Source organism: Trichosurus vulpecula, chromosome 2 (assembly GCF_011100635.1).
Source record: "Trichosurus vulpecula isolate mTriVul1 chromosome 2, mTriVul1.pri, whole genome shotgun sequence".
Classification (NCBI taxonomy): domain Eukaryota; kingdom Metazoa; phylum Chordata; class Mammalia; order Diprotodontia; family Phalangeridae; genus Trichosurus; species Trichosurus vulpecula.
The window spans coordinates 427347300-427368603 of NC_050574.1; the positions used below are offsets into that span (position 1 = coordinate 427347300).

Here is a 21304-nt window from a genome sequence, read left to right on the forward strand (position 1 = left end):
ATTATGAAATCACTTTATATGATTATATTAAGCAACACAAAAGCATGGAGATAATCAATTCATGTGCCAGAGGTTCCCAAACTTATTTGGCCTATAGCCCCCTTTAAAAAAAATTACTCAGCATCCCCTTGGAAATCTACTTTATTTAACCCTTTAATGGTTTTTCTTGAAAATTGCATCATTTAAGAAAAATTCCACTCTGTGAATCACACCAGTGCCCTCCAAGGGGCACTTACTTCTTACTTAATTCACTTAGGGAATCTATGATTGTAATCTAAGAGTAGTGATGAATCTTAGAGGCCATCTGTTCCAATCCATACTTTAATATGATGCATCCCAAACATTACAAACTTTCCAAATGGCATCACAAACTATTGGATGCTCAGCCTTTGCTTGAAGATCTGTAATGAGCATGTGCAGGGGCCACACCCTGGTAAGATCTTTTTGGTAGACAGGATAAACCAGGTTGAGGGTAATCAACAGGCCTCAAATCTGTTTGTGACTTAGGAGAACATCTCCCTGAAGCATACAAAGATTTCCCCCAGCAGAATGGCTGAAAGAGAACAATTTGTTCCATTGGCTATGAAGACAGCTGAAGCAATTGATGTGGAGTGCTTAGAACTTGGTCAGATATTGAAGATGTCAAAGTCATCCACTTCATTTTTATTTTGATTTCCAAGAGTTCAATACACTTTCTATTATAATAGATCTAATCTGCAAATAAATAATATATTGAAATGTCATTCACTATGAACATTTAAAAAATAAAACAAATACTTAAATATACTCATTTTTAAGCACTTAATAAATGACTTTTGAGTGGTTGATTAATTTTCTGATTTTTACTTTTAAATATTTCATTAGTATTATTGTTATTCTCCATGCTATTCCTGTTCTCTACAATTAGTTTGTAAGTAGCAGGCCTATTTGATGTAGTACTGTCAGGTATTTTACATGAAGCACAGAATACTTAAGCTTTTCATATTTTTCTAAAACACTTTTGACTTCATAATCAAGTGGAGCTCTTATATATAGAATTTTCTTAATTTCTTTAAGGTTCAGAAACTACAAATTGCTTTTTATCCTATGGAAATTGCATTCATGCAAGTTAGTTGATAAACACTACATAGGATAGCAACAATGAATTTCTCATTTTCTAATTAAATTACTTCCTTTCAAAATATCCATTTTATTTTTTCAGGTGCATTACTATACAAGCTTAATCAACTTTCATTGGTCCCTCATTTTTACTAAGTGGAGTCTTGAATACCTTCACAAGCCAGAAAGTGTGATTAAAATAAAAATGAAATTGACACCTTGTTTCCCTATTTTGCATACTTCAATGGTGTTCCTTTGAAGTTAATGAATGTGTGAATGCTCCACTGCAGAATCAATTAACTCAGGAGTTTCTTGTTTACAGGTTTTCACAAAATGTAATAAAAATAAAGTACTTTCTTTAGTCATATTATCTTTTTGATCTGGACCAGTTAATTTATCATTGCAAGGAACTACTGGTGAGGAAATTCCTTCTGCTAATGCAGATCAGCAGGTTTTTGGAACTAATTTCCTTTTTTTTTGCTAGTTTATTTTTAGTTTTCAATGTTCAATTCTACAAGCTATTGAGTTTAAAATTTTGTTCCACCTGCTTCCCCTGCACCCTCCCCAGGACAGCATCCAATCCTATATATGCTCTTCATATACATTCATATTAAACATATTTTCACACTAGTCATGTTGTAAAGAAGAATTAGAATGAATGGGACAAACCATGAGAAAGAAGAAACAAAACAGAACAAAAGAGACACAAAATAGTATGCTTCAATCTGCATTCAGATGCCATAGATCTTTATTTGGATGTGGATAGCATTTTCCATCATAAGTCTTTTTTTTAGGTCCTTGCACTGCTGAGAAGAGCTAAGTCTATCAAAGTCAGTCATTTCACAATGTGGCTGTTGTACAATGTTCTCCTGGTTCTGCTTACTTCACTCAGCATCAGGTTATGTAAGACTTTTAGGTTTTTCTGAAGTTTGCCTGCTCATCATTTTTTATGGAACAATAGTATTCCATTATATTCATATACCACAACTTGTGCAGCCATTGCCCAATTGATGGGCATCTCCTCAATTTCTAATTCTTTGTCAAAACAAAAAGAGCAGCTTTAAATATTTTTGTACATGTAGGTCTTTTCTCATTTTTATGATTTTTTTAGTTGTATGCCCAATTCATCGATCTATTTTTCTATTCATGGAAGCATTTAGTGATGTAAAAACCATAAGAAAGTAAGAAACAAACAAAAAAGAGAGAAAATAGTACACTTCAGTCATCACTCAGATTCCATAGTTCTTCCTCTGGAGGTGGATACCATTTTACATCATGAGTCTTTTGTAATTGTCTTAGATCATCATATTGCTGAGAAGAGCCAAGTTTATCAAAGTTGATCATCATACAATGTTGCTGTTACTGTGTACAGTGTTCTCCTGTTTCTGCTCACTTCACTCAGCATCAGTTCGTGTGTGTTTTTCCATATATTTCTAAAAACTGCCTGCTTGCCATTTATTATAGTCCAATAGTATTCCATTACATTCATACACTACAACTTGGTCAGACATTTCCCAGTTGATGGGCATCCCTTCAATTTCCAGTTCTTGGCCACCACTTTTTGTGGTGCTATATATATTTTTGGTCATGTGGGTCCTTTTCCCATTTTTATGATCTCTTTAGAATGTAGATCTATAAGTGGTATTTCAGCACCATAAACACAGTTTTATAGCCCTTTGGGCATAGTTCCAAATTGCTCTCCAAAATTGTTGAATCAATTCACAACCCCACCAACAATGCATTAGTGTGCCAATTTTCCCATATCTCCAACATTTATAATTTTCCTGTTTTGCCATGTCAGCCAATCTGATAATTGTGATGTGGTACCTCGGAGTTGTTTTCATTTGCATTTCTCTAATCAAGACTGACTTAGGGAATTTTTTCATATGACTATAGATAGCTTTAATTTCTTCATCCAAAAACTGCCTGTTCATATACTTTGACCATTTATCAATTGGGACATGACTTGTATTCTTATAAATTTGACTCAGTTCCCTATGTATTTTAGAAATGAGACCTTTGTCAGTGATGCTGATTGTAAAAATTGTTTGGCAGCTTTCTACTTCCCTTCTAGTATTGGTTGCACTGTCATTGTGCAAAAACTTTTCAATTTAATGTAATCAAAATTATCCATGTTGAATTTCATAATGTCCTCTTTCTCTTATTTGGTCATAAATTCTTCTGTTATCCATAAATCTAACTTATAGTATCAGCCTTTATAACTAAATTGTATACATAGTTTGACTTTATTTTGGTATATTGTATAAGATATTGGTCTATGCCCAGTTTCTACCATACTATTTTCCAGTTTTCTCAGCAAGTTTTGTGAGCCCGATTTGATTTTATTTCTGTGAAACGTGTTTTGTAATTGTGTTCATATAGTTCCTGAGTTTGTTTTGCCAAGAAGACTCCCAAATATTTGGCCTTTGTTGGTATATATAGAGCTGCTGATGATCTGTGTGGGTTTATTTTATATCCTGCAACTTTGCTAAGGTTGTTTAATATTTCAAGTAGATTTTTACTTGATTCTCTAAGTAAATCATCATATCAACTGTGAAGAGTGATAGTTTAGCTTCTTCTTTGCCTTTTCTAATTCCTTCAATTTCTTTTTCTTCTTTTATTGCTAAAGCTAATATTTCTAGTACCATATTGAATAACAGTGGTGATAATGGACATCCTTGTTTCACCCCTGATACTATTGGAAATGTTTCCAGCTTATCCTAATTACATATAATGCTTGCAGATGGGTAGGTGCTACTTATCATTTCAAGGAAGGCTCCATTTATTCCTGTGCTCTCTAGTGTTTTTTAATAGGAATGGGTGTTGCATTTTTTCAAAAGCTTTTCTGCATCTATTGAGATAATCATGCGGTTTCTTCCCATTTTGTTGTTCATACGATCAATTATGCTGGTAGTTTTTGTAATATTGAAGTAGCCCTGCTTTCCTGGTATAACTCCTACCTGATCATAGTATATTATTCTCATGATAAGTTGATGGAATCTTTTTGCAAATATTTTATTTAAAATTTTTGCATCCATATTCATTAGGGAAATTGGTCTATAATTTTCTTTCTCTGTTTTGACTCTTCCCAGTTTAGGTATCAGTACCATCATAAAAATAATTTGGTGGGAATCCTTCTTTGCCTGTTTTCCCAAATAGTCTCTATAGTGTATGAATTAATTGTTCTTTAAATGTCTGATAGAATTCACATGTAAATCCATCTGGCCCTGGAGATTTTTTCCTAGGTAGTGTGCTGACAGCTTGTTCAATTTTGTTTTCTGAGATGGGGTTACTTAAGTATTTTAATTCTTCTTCTGTTAATCCAGGAAATTTATATATTTGTAATATTCATCCATTTCCCCAAGATTGTCAAAGTTATTGGGATACAGCTGGGCACAATAGTTTAGAATTGTTGTTTTAATTTCCTCTTCACTGGATGTGAACTCACTCTTTTCATTTTGTATACTGGTAATTTGTTTTTTTTTCTTTTTTTTAATCACATTAACCAAAGGTTTATCTTTTTTATTGGTATTTTCATAAAACCAGATTTAGTTTTATTTATTAATTCAATAGTTTTCTTAATTTTACTTTTATTGATCTCTCCTTTGGTTTTCAGAATTTCTATTTAATTGGGGATTTTTAATTTGTTCTTTTTCTAGCTTTTTAAGTTGTGTGCCCTATTCATTGATTTCCTCTTTCTCTATTTTATTCATGTAAGCACTGAGGGATATGACACTTTCCTTAAGAACTGCCTTCACTGCATCCCATAAGTTTTGGTATGTTGCTTCAATGTTGTCATTCTCTTGTATGAAGTTATTGATTGTTTTTATGATTTGTTGTTTGACCCACTCATTTTTTTAAGATTTGATTATTTGGTTTCCAATTAATTTTTAGTCTATCTTTTTGTGGCCCTTTTTTATGTTTAATTTTTATTGCATCATGATCTGAAAACAATACAGTTAATATTTCTACATTGGATTGTGAGGTTTTATGGCATAGTACATGGTCTATTTCTGTAGGTGCCATGTACCACTGAGACACCTCTTTCAGTTTTCTCCAGAGGTCTACCATATCTACTTTTCTAAAATTCTATTCACCTCCTTAACTCCTTTCTTGTTTATTTTATGCTAAGATTCGTCTAGTTCAGAGAGAGGGATGTTGATGTCCCCCACTAGTATAGTTTTGCTGTCTTTTTCTTCTTATAACTCCCTTAACTTCTCCTCTAAGAATGTGGATGTCATACCACTTAGTGGATATATGTCCATTATGATATTACTTCATTGTCTATGGTGCCGTCTTGAAGGATGTATTTTCCTTCCTTATCTCTTTTAATTAGATCTGTTTTTGCTTTTGCTTTGTCTGAGATAGGGATTACTTCCCCTGATTTGTTTTTACTTCAGCTGAAGCATAATATATTCTATTCCAGCTTTTTACCTCTACCCTGTGAATATAACTCTATTTCAGAATGTTCTTCTTGTAAACAACGTATTGCATGATTCTGACTTTTAATCCATTTCTGCTATCCACTTTTGATTCACTTGAGAGTTCATCCCATTCACATTCATAGTTATCCTTACTATCTGTGTCTTTCTCTCCACCCTATTCCCCCCACCCATGTATGCCTTTCTCTCATCTTCCTTCCTTTCCCTCCTCACTAGAGTATTGCTTCTTACCACTGACTCCCTCAATCTGCCCTTCCTTATATCCTTCTCTTTTTTCCCTTTTCCCTTACTATTTCTTCCCTCCCTTCTATCTCCCCATCCTTTTTCTTTCCTACAACTACCTATAGGGCAAGTTAGATTTCTGTACTTGAGTATAGTATTTACTCTTTGAATGCAATCCAATGAGAGTAAAGTTCAAACAATGCTTGTCTCCTTCCCTTCTTTCCCTCTACCGTAATATGTCATTGTGCCTCTTCATGTGATATAATCTACCCTTTTCTGCCTCTTCCTTTCCTCTTCTCCCATTACAATCCTTTTTCACTACTTAATTGGTTTTTTTATCATCACATCAAAGTCAACTTAAAACCAACCCCTCTTTCTATGTATATCCTTTCTAGATGTTGTAATAAAGATACTGTTCTCAAGAGTTACAAGTTTTATCTTCCCATGTAGGTATGTAAACAATTTGCTCTTATTGAATGACATGTTTTTTCCTACTTACCTTTTTATTCCCCTCTTGAATCTTGTATTTGAAGATCAAATTTTCCACTGAGCTCTCGCCTTTTCATCAGGAAAGTCTGGAAGTCTCCTATTTCATTGAATATCCATCTTCTCTCCTGAAAGATTAGGCTCAGTTTTGCTGGGTAGTTGATTGTAATCTGAATTCATTGCTTTATGGAATAACATATTTCAAGCCTTATGAACTTTTTAATGTACAAGCTACAAGCTCTCTCACAATCCTGATTGTGGTTCCATGATATCTGTATTGTTTCTTTCTGGCTGTGTGAAGTATTTTCAACTTTATCTGATAATTCTGGAGTTTGGCTGCACTATGCCTTGGCATTTTCAATTTAGGATATCTTTCAGGAGGTGATCAGTGGATTCTTTTGATGATTATTTTACCTTCTTGTTCTAGGATCTTAGGGCAATTTTCTTCAATGATTTCTTGAAGATCCTGACCAGGCACATTTTGGTCATGGCTTTCTGGTAGGCCCATAATTCTTAAATTGGTTTTCCTGGATCTAATTTTCGGGTCAATTGTTTTTTTCCAATGAGGGATTTTATGTTTTCTTCTATTTTTTCATGCTTTTGAGTTAGACTGATTCTTGATGTCTGATAGAGTCTTTATTTTCCACTTGCCCAATTCTAATTTTTAATGAATTGTTTTCTTCAGTGAGCTTTTGTACCTCCTTTTCTATTTGGCCAATTCTACTTTTTAAGGAGTTGTTTTCTTTAGTGTACTTTTTCCATTTTGTGAATTGTATTTTTAAAGGAATTGTTCAATTTTTCTTCTACCTCTCTTATTTGACTTTTAAAATCCTTATTTATGTCTTCTAAGATGGGTTTTTTTTGGGCTTGAGACCAATTCATATTCTCTTTTAAGGTTTTGGATGTGGGTATATTGTCCTCTCCTTAAACTGTGTATTGATCTTTCCTGTCACCAAGATACTTTTCTGTGGTCATTGTTTTTGTTTGTTGCTTTTTTGCTCATATTTTTTCTGGCTTTTAAAGTTGATCCATGATTCTGGGGGACAGGGTGCACTGTCCCAGGCCACTTGTGATGAGGGCTAGGTGCCTGGTTACTGGTTTTATGACCTGGGGCCTCAGGTCCTGACAGTTTGAGGCTGCAGTGGTCTGATACTTTACCTGGTGCTGAGCTGGAGCTGCTGGTGGTAGGGGTAGCAGATGTGTGCCTGGTGTGGGGCACAGGATCTCCCTCTGGTTTCCTGAGGTGGGGCTTGTTGCTGGCTTGCCAGGATGCCTCTTGTCCTGTACTGATCCCCTTCAGCCACAGCAACAGGGAGTTTTCCCATTAATCCCCCTAGTCTCCCAAGGTAAGAGACTGCTTTACCTCATCTTTCTGCTAGCTCTACTATCCCAAGATTTTTCCTGGTGCAATATTTTCTGGCTTTTTAAAGGTCAATAACAGTAGGTGAAAGTGACTCACTGCTTACTCCACCATCTTGGCTCCTGGAAGTTAGCAAGTAATTTCCTTAGAGTTGCTTATGTGCACTTCTTGCATATAATGCAGCTAGGAAATGTCCAGATGTGGTCTTCAACCCAGGTTTGTCTGATTCTGAGGTTAGCTTAGTACCAACTGTGAAAGTAGTGCCTCGTATTAGTCAAAATAGAAAGTTAAAATTGTGTTATCTGTAAAAATCTACAAAAATACATTATCTTAAAGTTATAAACTATAAAGATAAAATCCAGGAACTTCAGAAAGCTTATCCAATAGCTGGATCAGCTATGTGAATGTCATTTTATGGAATGTTTAATGTACAAATAAATAATATATTGAAATGTCATTCATTATGAAAAACTGAAAAACATCTGTTTTAATTTCTAAGCACTTAATAAATAACTGACTAAATAAATAATGTGAACAAATAATAACTGACTAAAATAACTAATAAATAGCCTAATAAATAACTGACTCACTGATTTCTTAATGTTTCCATATAAACAGTGCATTAATAGAGCTTTTATTTCTTATGCAATTCCTGTTCCCCCCATTTTATCTGTAAATAGCAGACTATTGACCTGAGAGGTCTAGTAATTCATTATGTTACCATGCTGGTACGTCACTTGATATGGTTTCAAAGTTCTTTTCTTTAATTAAAAAACATGACGTGCTCAAGGTCTGCATTTTAATCTGCTTGAATCTTTCCTCTATGGCAAGTATAAGAACAGTTACCTCCTACACCACTACATTATCTTTAAGTTTTGTCTTAGTGCCCTTCCCCGACCTTTCATTCTTTCTTTAAACAATGGCTTTTACATAGTCTGCATCTTCATTCATTACTCCATCCCTCAGTCTTTCTTGAAAGGTTGCCTCAGAACCCATGTCAAATTTCCCTTCACCTAAAATCTGCTATCATCCCTCTTCCATGTGATAAATACTACATTTCCTTACCAATGATAACATTTACACAATAAAAATCACTTGAAGCAAAAAGAGTAAATGCCAAAAGCTCCATCCTTTAGAGAATAATATATTTGACTTTGATGACCTTATAAATTACCTTAAGTTTCATGGCATAAATAGCAACTAATAATGGTTAAAATACTTTCCAAAATATCTCCACATGCAGAGATATCACAATTTTAAAATTTAGAATCACATAATCTTACTCTCAGAAATGATCTCACAGAAGCCAATGGTAAAAAACTATTGTGAGGAGAAAAAAGAGGAGAACATATGATTCCAAAACACTTGGAGGAACAAGGGAATAGAAGAATTATTCCTTTTTTGTACTGAAGGTTGTGTTAACATCTGGAATATGCTCCCACATAAACTAAAAATCTTCCTTTCCTGAATCTCTCTCCAGCTCAGAGGTGGAGATTCAGTTGCATTAAGTCACATGTCAAAATAAAATGTTTGATGTAAACTGTGTATACAATCCTTTCTAACTTCTAACAGAGCTAGCTGTCCTTATATCTGTCTCAATGTGACTGTTGGCATATATGTGACCACCATTATGTCAATAGAGCTCAAACACTGTTAGACCTTAATAAACTAGAGACCTAGACAATGAACACAGTGATAGACTATAATTTCTATTCAAGGTCCACTGAGCCAGTTCAGGGAAGCTCATAAAGTGATCAGATGGCTGGCCACCACTGGACAATTTTGGGGGAGCTATTTCAACTCATAAAGAGTATCTCTTAAAGTGTGGCAGAATATGTTTGCGTTAGAAGATGCAGAACCCACACAGAGGAAACCATGCAACCTTAAATATTTAATTGTATAATGGTATAGAATACTAAAGTGTGAGCTCTTTGGGAGATGCAGCTAATATTGATTTCTTTATCCTAGAAAACTAGCAGAGTACTTTCGGTATAGTTGATGCTAATTAATTTTTGTTCAATTAAATTGAATATAGAAATAAATTTTGAAAAGACAGAATCAATTATAACTCAATCATGGTTTTTCTTTTAGCAAATGCCATAAAGTTTGTGACATAGATAATATTTTTTGTGAGATACACAAAATGAAATTATCCCAGGCAATGTAAATAAATCCCTCACTGTTTCTGCAGATATCACTTCTAAGTGTGGCACCTGTGTCATATCCTGAAACCTCTGGGCTGAGCAGTATGGCAAGAGAACTCATATGATCTTGTGAAACCCGAGAACTGGAGGTTTCTAAAGGGCTATGTTGGAAATTGGGGTATCATATTGAGCAAATTACAACAAGTTTGCAGCAAATGTTTCCTTCTGTCTCTCTCCCACTTTGGCAGGATAAAAATATGCATACAATTTGCATCCCCTGGAGTTAAGCCTCCCTTATACCCGCTTGACATCACAGTGACTGAAATGTAAATTAAATGTAAAGACATGATAATACTAAGCATTGAGAATGGTGTTAGATTGTGGGGGATGGACTCTTCAAAACAAGACTGTAATGAGTCTTTCTTTGGAAGAGACCAGCAGAGTACCTTGAATTCCTGAATTATATTATTTGACAAGACACTAATCTACTGGGGAAGTTTTGTCATTAGTGAAATCCCCTGAATCATTTTTGAGAGGGGTGGGATGACACAGAGGATCACAAGGTGGGGAATATGTATGCTAATATATTGATGTTAACTTACTGTGATTTTTGAGGAGTTTGGGTGGCCCAATAAATAAATAAATACCTGTAATCATAATCAGAAAGAACTGAATTTAAATATAGACATTAATGAGTTATGACCCAGTGCAAGATATTTAACTTCTCTATGCCTCAGTTTCTTCATCTGTAAAATGAATATAACAATAGCATCTACTTCCCAAGATTATTGCAAATATAAAACAATGCTGCTAATGTGCTATGTGAATACTATTGTATGTAAATATTATAAATGAATTCTGGCTATTATTACTTTCTATTCTTTTGATTAAAGCCAATATTCCAATATATTTGTGTAAATATTTTGCAGGAAAATGTGGCTAAATAAAGTGAGAAGCAATTAGGCTGAAGGGCTGAAAGATGATTTGATTGGTGTGAGTGCCAATGCAAATTCTTAATAGACATGAATGTTGTCATCATCCAAAAAAGAATAGGGCCAAGGGCTTAGTGGAGGCCAACTTCTCTGAAATCCATTGAGATATATGAAGCTTTGTGGTTACCTGTGCTATCACTGAACACAGAACTATATGCTATTTGGCAGCTCCATTTCCTATACCCACTTCTTAGTCATAGTTCAAAAGCAGTGGGGAACACTTTTAGTCAGGACAGAATAGGCACCTGAAAGGCAACTGTTTGGCAGTTTTATTGCCTATAACCACTTCTGGGTCATAGTTCAAGGGCAGAGAGGAGCACTTTTGTTCAAGAGAGAGTGGAAGTCGTGAAGGGCAGTGTCACTTCCAGCTCCAGGAATTCTGGGACTCTGAGCAATAGTTTTATTTCTGGTTCCAAGGGAGGATGTGCCCTGAGGAGAACTACTGATTGCAATTCCAAGGGATTAAGGGCTCTTCCTTGGTACAGACCAGAGTGCAGACCAGGAGAGCAGTGACCATGCCTCTCCCCAGATCAAACTAAAGCACTAAAACTTCCAAACCCTTAGAACTAGCTCTGAAAAAAGAAACAAGAAAAAGTCTGAACCTTGAGTAGAGCCCCTACCCCACTCCTGATGCCAGGAAGAGAGCCCAACTTTAACACAAAAATCCCAATCAAAAAATAGTTTGGAAAAATGAGCAAACAACAATAAAAAACCTGACTATAAAATGTATTTTGATAACAAGGAAGATAAAGATACAAACTCAGAAAAAGACAATGAAGCCAAAGCAGCTATGAGCAAAACTTCAAAGAAAAATGCGAATTGTTCACAAGCCTCACAAAAAATAAAACATTAAAAGCAGAATTAACCAATTTGAAAATAATCTTTAAAAAGCAGAATTGGCTAAATGGGAAAAAGGGTACAAAAGCTTATCTAAGAAAATGACTGTGTCAGCAAGGCAATAATCACAATATAGATGACAATTGTCAAAATGCCTATGTGGTTCTGAATTGCAAAATATATGAGACTCTCTACACAGAAGGCAGAAAAAGTAACCATTTACTCAGACAGCAGAGGCCCACATTCCATAAGCCATCTGCCCAATCCATCACAGCAGCAAAGAATTCAGTACAGAATGTCACAGCATGGAGCCTGGCCATCTCAAAACCATCCATCCCCAGCTGGGACCTTGCCACCACAAGCAAAACTTACAGCACAGCTATCACAGGTCAGATCTCTTTCCCTTAGCTCTGTCATAACTGCTCTCTCAGCATTTCCTGTGACACAATGTCCTTTTCTTCTCAGCAAGCTCTTCCCACCACATGTGACTTAGGCTTTCTGTGATGTAAAAAGGTCACATGGCTTATTAATGGGTGGCAAAGATCTTAAAATATAAATTGCTACTATACTGACTCTTCAAAAATTAAAATTGGGCAAGTAAGGTTAATGACTCCACAAGACACACACACACACACACACACACACACACACACACACACAAACAAACAAACAATAAAACAAAGCAAAAGAATGGAAAAATAGAAGAAAATGTGATATATCTCATAGGAAAAACAACCAAATATATTGAGGAGAGAGAATTTAAGAATTATTAACTTACCTTGAAGTTATAACAAAAAGAAAGCTTAAACATTATATTTCAAGAAATTATCAAGAAAAACTGCCTCAATATCCTAAAAATAGAATGTAAAATAGAAATTGAAAGAATCCACCAATCACGACCTGAAAGGAATTCCAAAATAAAAACTCTTAGAAATATAATAGCAAACTTGCAAAGCTACCAGGTCAAAAAGAAAATTCTTTAAGTGCTAGAAAGCAACCATTCAAATGCTGTAGAGCCATAGCCAGGATCACACAAGGGCTTGGGATGTGATATTTTAGAAGGCAAAAGAGCAGGGATTAAAACCGAGAATATTCTGCCCAGCAAAACTGAATGTAATTTATCAAGGCAATTTTTTTAATAAAATAGAGGCCTTTCAAGCATTCCTGATGAAAAGAATAGAACAGAAATTTCAACTTTTAAATACAAGACTCAAGAGAAATATAAAAAGATAAACATGAGAGAGAAATCATAAGGTCCTTAAGATTTACATTCCTATATAGGAAGATGAGATGGATATCCTCAAAGAACTTTATCATTATTAGGGAATTTGGAAGGATTCTGCATAGATAAAGAGTGTGGAGTGAGGCAATTATGTTAAGATGATATAAAAAATGGTTGGACAAGAAAGAGGGTTATTGTGGGAGAAGGGAGAGAAAGAATGGGAGAAATTATCTTATGTAAAAGAAGCATATAAGGAATAACTTTTACAATGGGCAAAAAATTGGGGTGAGCAGTGCTTGAGCCTATCTCACATCTTAATTGATTAAAAGAGGAAAGAGATATATGCACACTCAATTGATAATTGAAATATATATTACTCAACAGGGAAGAAGGAGGGGAAAGGGGTGAGAGAAAGGAGGGTTGATAAAAGGGAGGGAAGATAAAAGAAGGCAATGGTCACAAGTAAAACAGATTTTAGAGAAAGTACAGCATAAAAAGGAGTGAGATAGAAGGGCAAACAGAAAACGATAGGATAGAGGTAAATGCACAATTAATAATAATAACTGTAGCAGCAAGCCAGAATGGGAGAGTGCCAGGCACAAGAAATTGTTGATGATTCCCCAGGCCTCTCAGACCAAGATGGGAGTCTGTCAGAGCTAGGGGAGGCAGCAGCACAGTGCCTGCTGCCATGAGAACTGAGGCTTTCAGTCAATGGTGTAAAGGTTTAAAACTCACTTTCTTGAACTTCAGGAAGCCATGATGACCAGGTAAAAGGGCTCTCATCCCTCCCTTCCTCACCCAGATAATACTGCCTTGGGAGAAACCCTGTAATACAGCAGCCAGAAGCAGTGCTTCAGTAGCAGAACAGCAGGGCTTCCTGAGCCCCAGGGGCATGGAGCCAGCAAGCATCAACACCAGGAACCCAGAGATGCCTTTATACAGCCAGGGGAAGTGGCAGACACCAGCTCAGACAACTACTGAAACTATCCATGCTGTAGTGCAGCTCTAGGGGAAGAGAAGACTTCCAGAAGCCAGACCACCCTTCCCCCACACCTCACAAAAGCAGAGGCCATAGCATACAAAGCCAGTAACCACGGCCCCAGTTCCCAGTACACAAAGCTTGGGACAAAGCCAGCTGGGTTCCAGAAGAAGATATCCATTTTAAAAAGCCAGGAAAAAAGAGAACCATCATGAAGAAGCAATCCAGAAACCCAAGGACTATCAATTCTTTTTATGGAGACAGGGAAAATCAAAATACCAATTCAGAAGGGGAAAGCATTGACACTATACCCACATCTGAAGCCTCAAAAGGGAATATGAACTAGTCTCAGGCTCAAAAAGTGTTCCTGGAAGAGCTCAAGGAGGATTTCAAAAACCAAATTAGAGAGGTAAAAGAAAAATGGGGAAGAATTGACTGAGAACAAATCTTTAAAAAATTAAATTGGTGAAATGGTTAAGGAGGTTCAGAATCTAACTAAGTAGAATGACTCCCTGAAAAGTAAAATTAACCAAATGGAAAAGGAGGTTCAGAAGCTAAATTAAGAAAACAATACCTTAAAAATTAGAATTTGGCAAGTAGAAGCTAATAACTCTATGAGGCATCAAGAATTGGTCAAACAAAATCTAAAGAATGAAAAAATAGAAGAAAACATGAAATATCTGATTGGAAAAACAACTGACCAGGAAAATAGATCCAGGAGAGATAATCTAAGAATTATTGGTGTATTGTAAAGCCATGATGGAAAAAGGGCCTGGACAGTATCTTTCAAGAAATAATCAAGGATAACTGCCCTGAGGTCCTAGAACCAGAGGGTAAAATAGTCATCAAAAAATCCACCAATCAGCGCCTGTAAAAGGCCCCAAAATGAAAACTCCAAGGAATACTGAGGCCAAATTCCAGAATTATCAGGTGAAGGAAGGAGAAAATACTGCAAGCAGCCAGAAAGAAACAATTGAAATATTGTGGAACTACAGTCAGGATCAAATAAGGAACAGAATACAGTATTTCAAAAGGCCAAGGAGCTTGGACTACAACCAAGGATCAACTATTCAGCAAAACTGAGCATAATTTTCTAGGCAAGGAGATAGACATTCAATGAAATAAGGGAATTCCAGACTTTCCTGATGAAAAGATGAGAGCTCAATGGAAAATTTGATCTTCAAAAACAAAACCCAAGGGAAACATATAAAGGTAAACAGAGGAAAAAACCCTTGTTATTCAATAAGGGCAAATTGTTTACATCTTTATATAGGACTATGTTATTTTATATATGTTGTATATATATGTCAATCTTGAGAATGGTGTAGTTATTATGATGATTAAATGGATATAATCTTAGAGTGTTAGTATAAAGTAACTGACATGATGATAAAAAAACATAATTAATAGGTGTAAAGGGATTGTTCTGGGAGAAGAGATAAGGAGGAGACAGAAAAGAATAAATTACATCACATGAAGAGGAACAAAAACACATTATACTAGAGGGAAAGAAGGGAGGGAGAAGAGCAGTATTTGAGCTTTACTCTCATTGGATTTGGTTCAAGGAGGGAACAGCATACTCTGACAAGTATAGATATAAAATTTGAACTACAGGCAGTAGGAGGGGAAAGGGGTACCAAAAGGGAGGGGGTGGTTAGAAGGGAGGAAAGAAGTAGCAAGGGGAGAAGGGTAAGATAAGGGAAGGGAATCAATAGGGAGGGAAATCTGAGGAACATGGAGACCAAAAGCAAAACTCTTTTGAGGAGTGGAAGGGAGAAGGGAGAAATAAAAGCATAAATGGGGGGGTATAGGATGGAGAAAAAGACACAGATAGTAATCATAACTGTGAATGTGAATGGGGTAAACTCTCCCTATAAAATGGAGGCAGATATCAGAACGGATTAAAAACCATAATCCTACAATATGTTGTTTACAAGAAACACGTTTGAAACAGGGGGATACACACAGGGTAAAGATAAAAGACTGCAGTAGAGTATATCGTGCTTCAGCTAAAGTAACAAAAAAAAAGCAGGTGTAGCTATCCTAATCACAGACAAAGGAAAAGCAAAGATCGATCTGATTAAAAGAGATAAGGAAGGACACTATATCCTGCTAAAAGGCACCATAAACAATGAAGCAATATCATTATTTGCATATATGCACCAAGTGGTATAGCATGGAAATACTTAGAGGAGATATTAAGGGAGTTACAGGAAAAAATAGACACCAAAACTATACTAGTGGAAGACCTCAACCTTTCCCTTTCTAAACTTGATAAATCTAACCTCAAAATAAATAAGAAAGAAGTTAAGGAAGTAAACAGAACTTTAGAAAAGGGAGATATGATAGACCTCTGAAGAAAAATGAATGGGGATAAAAAGGAATATATTTTTTTCCCAGCGATACATGGCACAAACTCAAAAATTGACCATGTACTAGGGCATAAAACCTCACAATCCAGTGCAGAAAGGCAGAAATTGTCAATGCATCATTTTCAGATCATCATGCAATAAAATTTATCTGTAATAAAGTATCATGAAAAAAATTAAAAATTAATTGGAAACTAAATAATCTAATCCTTAAGAATGAGTGCGCCAAAGAACAAATCATAGAAATGATTAATATATTCATTCAAGAGAATGACAATGATGAGGCAACATACCAAAATTTACGGGATACAGCAAAAGCAGTAGGGGATGTTTTTATCTCTAAATGCTTACAAGAATAAAATACAGAAAAAGGAGATCAATGAATTGGGCATGCAATTGAAAAAGCTAGAGAAAGAACAAATTGAAAATCTCCAATTAAATATCAAATTATAAATACTGAAAACCAAAGGAGAGATTAATAAAACTGAAATCAAGAAAATTATTGAACTAATAAATAAAACTAACAGCTAGTTTTGTGGAAAAAGGCAATAAAATAGATAAACCTTTGGTCAATTTGATTAAAAAAAATAAAGAAGAAAACCAAATTACCAGTATCAAAGATGAAAAAGGTGATCTCAACTCCAATGAAGAGGAAATTAAAACAGGAAAAATAATAATAAACAACAACAACAATAATAATAATAAAAGGAATTATTTTGCCCAATTGTATGCTGATAAATTTGACAACCTTAGTGAAATGGATGAATATTTACATATCATAAACTGCCTAGGTTAACAGAAGAGGAAGTAAAATACCTAAATAATCTTATCTCAGAAAAAGAAATTGAGCAAGCCACCAGTGAACTCCCTAGGAAAAAATTTCCAGGGCCCGATGGCTTTATGTGTGAATTCTATCACACATTTACAAAAAAACAATTAATTCTCATACTTTATAGACTGTCTGGGAAAATAGGTGAAGAAGGACTCCTACCAAACCAGGGAGAGTAAAAACAGAAACAATAATTATAGAGCAATTTCCCTAATGAATATTGATTCAAAAATTTTGAATGAAATATAGCAACAAGAGTGCAGCAACTTATCATGAGAATAATACTCTATGACTAAGTAGGATTTATTCCAGGAATGCAATGCTGGTTTAATATTAGGAAAACTATCAGCATAATTGATCATATCAACAACAAAACTAGCAGAAACCATATGATCATCTCAATAGATTCAGAAACATCTTTTGACAAAATACGACACCGATTCCTATTAAAAGCACTAGGAAGCATAGGAATAAATGGAATGTTCCACACATTTTTAAGTAGCATATACCTAAAACCATCAACATGAATTATATGTAATGGGGATGAGGTAGACACATTTCCAATAATATCGGAGGTGAAACAATGATGTTCATTATCACATCTATTATTCAGTTTGGTACTAGAAATGTTAGCTTTATCAATAGGAGAAGAAAAAAATGAAGGAATTATAATAGGCAAAGAATAAACTAAATTATAACTTTTTGCTGATGATGTGATGATTTACTTAGAGGATCCTAGAGAATCAAGTAAAAACCACTTGAAATAATAATTAACTTTAGCAAAGTTGCAGGATATAAAATAAACAAACATAAATCCTCAGCAGTCCTATATATTACTAACAAAGCCCAACAGCAAGAGATAGAGAAATTCCATTTACAGTTACTGTAGATGACGCTATAAAATATTTGGGAGTCTACCTGTCAAAACAAACCCAGGACCTATATGAACAATTGCAAAACACTTTTTACAGAAATAAAGTCAGATGTAAATAAATGGAAAAATGTCAGTTGCTCATGTTTAGGCTGAGCTAATATAATAAAAATGACAATTTTATCTAAATTAATTTGCTTATTCAGTGACATACCAATCAAAATACCAAAAAATTATTTTATAGAGGTGTATACAGTAATAACAAAATTCATCTTAAAGAACAGAAGGTCCAGAATATCAAGAAAATTAATGAAAAGAAAATGCTAGGGGAGGGTGCCTGACCACACCAGATATTAACCTCTCTTATAAAGCAGCAGTCATCAAAACTACTTAGTACTAACTAAAAAACAGAGTGGTTAGGTACACAAGACTCAGTAGTCAATGATTATAGCAATCTACTCTTTGATAAACCCACAGAATACAGCTTCTGGTTTAAGAATTTACTGTTTCACAAAAACTGCTGGGAAAATTGGAAAACGGTATGGCAGAACATGGGCATAAACCAATATCTTACACAATATACCAAAATAAAGTCAAAATGAACCCACATGGTATAGAAATAAAGGTTGATATTATAAGCAATTTGGGAGAGCAAAGAATAGTTTACCTGTCAGATTTATGGGAAAGGGAAGCATTCATGACACAACAAGAGATATAGAGCATTACGAAATGTGAAATGGATAATTTTGATTATGTTAAATTAAAAAGATTTTGTACAACCAATGCCAATGCAACAAAGATTAGGAGAAAAACAGAAAATTGGGAAAGAATCTTTATAACCAGTGTCTCTGATAAAGGTCTCATTTCTAAAATATACAGGGAAATGAGTCAAATTTGTAGTAATACAAGTCATTCCCCAATTGAGGAATATTCAAAGGATATGAATAGGCAGTTTTCAGAGGAAGAAATTAAAGATATCTATAGTCATATGAAAAAATTCTCTAAATCCCTACTGATTAGAGAAATGCAAATCAAAACAGCTTTTAATTACCACATCTATAATGTCAGATTGACTAACATGACAAAACAGGGAAATGATAAGTGCTGGAGAAGATGTGGGAAAATAGGAACATTGTTATATTGTTGATGGAGTTCTGAACTGATCCAGCCATTCTGGAAGGTGATTTTGGACTATGTCCAAAGGGCTATAAAACTGTGAATACCCTTCGACCCAGCAATACCACCTCTAGGTCTGTATCTCAAAGTGGTGATAAAAACAGGAAAAGACTCACATGTGTAAAAATATTTATAGCTGCTCTTTATGTGGTGGCCAAGAATTGGAAATGGGGGGGATGCTCATCATTTGGGGAATGGTTGAATGAGTTGTGGTATACAAACGAAATGGAATACTATTGCAGTGTAAGAAATGAGGAGCAGGCGGACTTCATTATAACTTTAAAAGACTTATATGAACTGGTGCTGAGTGTGGGGAGCAGAACCAGGAGATCATTGCACATGATTACAGACACATCTGTAAGGACTGACTTTGATAGACTTGGCTCCTTTCATCAATGCAAAGTTCAAAGACAGCTCCAAAAGACTCATGGTGAAAAAAGCTATGCACATTCAGAGAAAAAATTATGCATTCTGAATGCAGATTGAGGCAAACTATTTACTCTCTTTTTCCCCTTCTTTTTGGTTTCATTTCTTCTTTCTCATGATTCATTCCATTGGTTATAATTCTTCTTTACAACTGGAGTGTTATGTAAATGAGTTCATTGTGAATGTATATGTAGAACCTACATTGGGTTACATACCATCTTGGGGGGGAGGGGAGGGACCCAAATTTGTGGAAATGTGTGTTGTAAATTAAAAATAAAAAATAAATTGATAATTAAAAATAATTATAACTGTTAATGGGAATGGGATGATTTATCCATATAACAGAAGTGGATAGAAGAACAGATTATAAACCAAAATGTAACAATATGGTGTTTACAAGAAGCACACTTAAAACAGAGAGACACTGATAGAATCAAAATAAGGGGCTGAAGCTATTATGCTTTATCTGAAGTAAAAAGGCATGGGTAGAAATCATATTTTCGGACTAAGTGAAAGCAAAAATAAATCTACATCCTGCTAAAAGTACTATAGGCCATGAAATAATTTTAATAATAAACATGCATGTATCAAATGCTATATAATTCAAATTCTTAAAGAAAAGGTTAAATGAATTACCAAAGGAAATGTACAGTAAAACTGTATTAGTTGCACACCTTAATTTTCCCCTCTCAGATCTAAAGACATCTAACCATAAAGTACGTAAGAAAGAAGGCAAGGAGATGAATAGAATCATAGAAAAGTAAAATGTGAAGAAGACTGGAAAGGAATAGAAATGAATTAGCCATTTTCTCAGTTCTACCTGGAACCTTCACAAAAATTGACCACATATCAGGGCATAAAAACATCACAACCAAACTCAGAAAAACAAAAATATTAAACGTACCCTTTCTAGACCATAATGCAACAAAAATTACATTTAATAAAAGGCCATGGGAACATTGATTAAAAGCTAACTGAAAAGTAAATAATCATATCCTAAAGAAAGAGTGGGTCAAAGAAGAAATTATAAAAACAATCAATAATTTCATTAGGGAGGATTAAAACAATGAGACATTTCAAGATTTGTGGGATGCAGCCAACACCATACTTAGGGGAAAATTTATACCTCTAAATGTGTGCATCAATAAAAGGGAGAAAGAATAGACTAATGAACTGTGCATGCAACTAACAAAAATAACTAGAAAAAGAACAAATTAAAAATCCCCAATTAAATACTAAAGTGGAAATTCTGAAAATCAAAGGAGCGATGAGTAAAATTGAAAAAAAGAAAACCAGTTGAACTAATAAGTAAAACTATGAATTTCTTTTATTAAACAACAATGACAACAATAAAAGAGACAAACTAATGGTTAAATTGATTAAAGAAATAAAACATAGCCTAAAATACTAGTATCAACATTGAAGAGTGGATACACCATGATACACGATGAAATTAAAGCTATTAGTAGAAGTTATTTTGACCAAATGTATGCCAGTAAAACTGACAGTCTAAGTGAGATTGATAAAAATACAAAATCCCCAAATTAACAAGAGAGGAAAAAGAATATTTAAATAACTGTGTTTTACTGTTTTATTTTTTGGTGTTTTTTGGCAAGGCAATTGGAGTTAAGTGACTTGCCCTGGGTCACAGAGCTAGTGAGTCTCCAGTGTCTATGGCTAGATTTGAACCCAAGTCATTTTAACTCCAGGACTAGTACTCTATCCACTGTTCCACCTAGCTGCCCCAATAACTGTATTTTAGACTGTATTTAACTGTATAAAGCAATTGAACAAGTCCTCAAAGGGTTTCTTAAGAAAAATCATTTGGACCAGATAGATGTACAAGTGAAT

At 34.7% G+C, this 21304-nt stretch overlaps 1 protein-coding gene across 1 annotated transcript in view; it reads right to left on the minus strand.

Moving 5' to 3' along the window:
- The window catches only part of EPHA6 (EPH receptor A6), a 1226126-nt gene that overhangs the window by 564985 nt on the left and 639837 nt on the right, over positions 1 to 21304 (minus strand). The window lies entirely within an intron of this gene.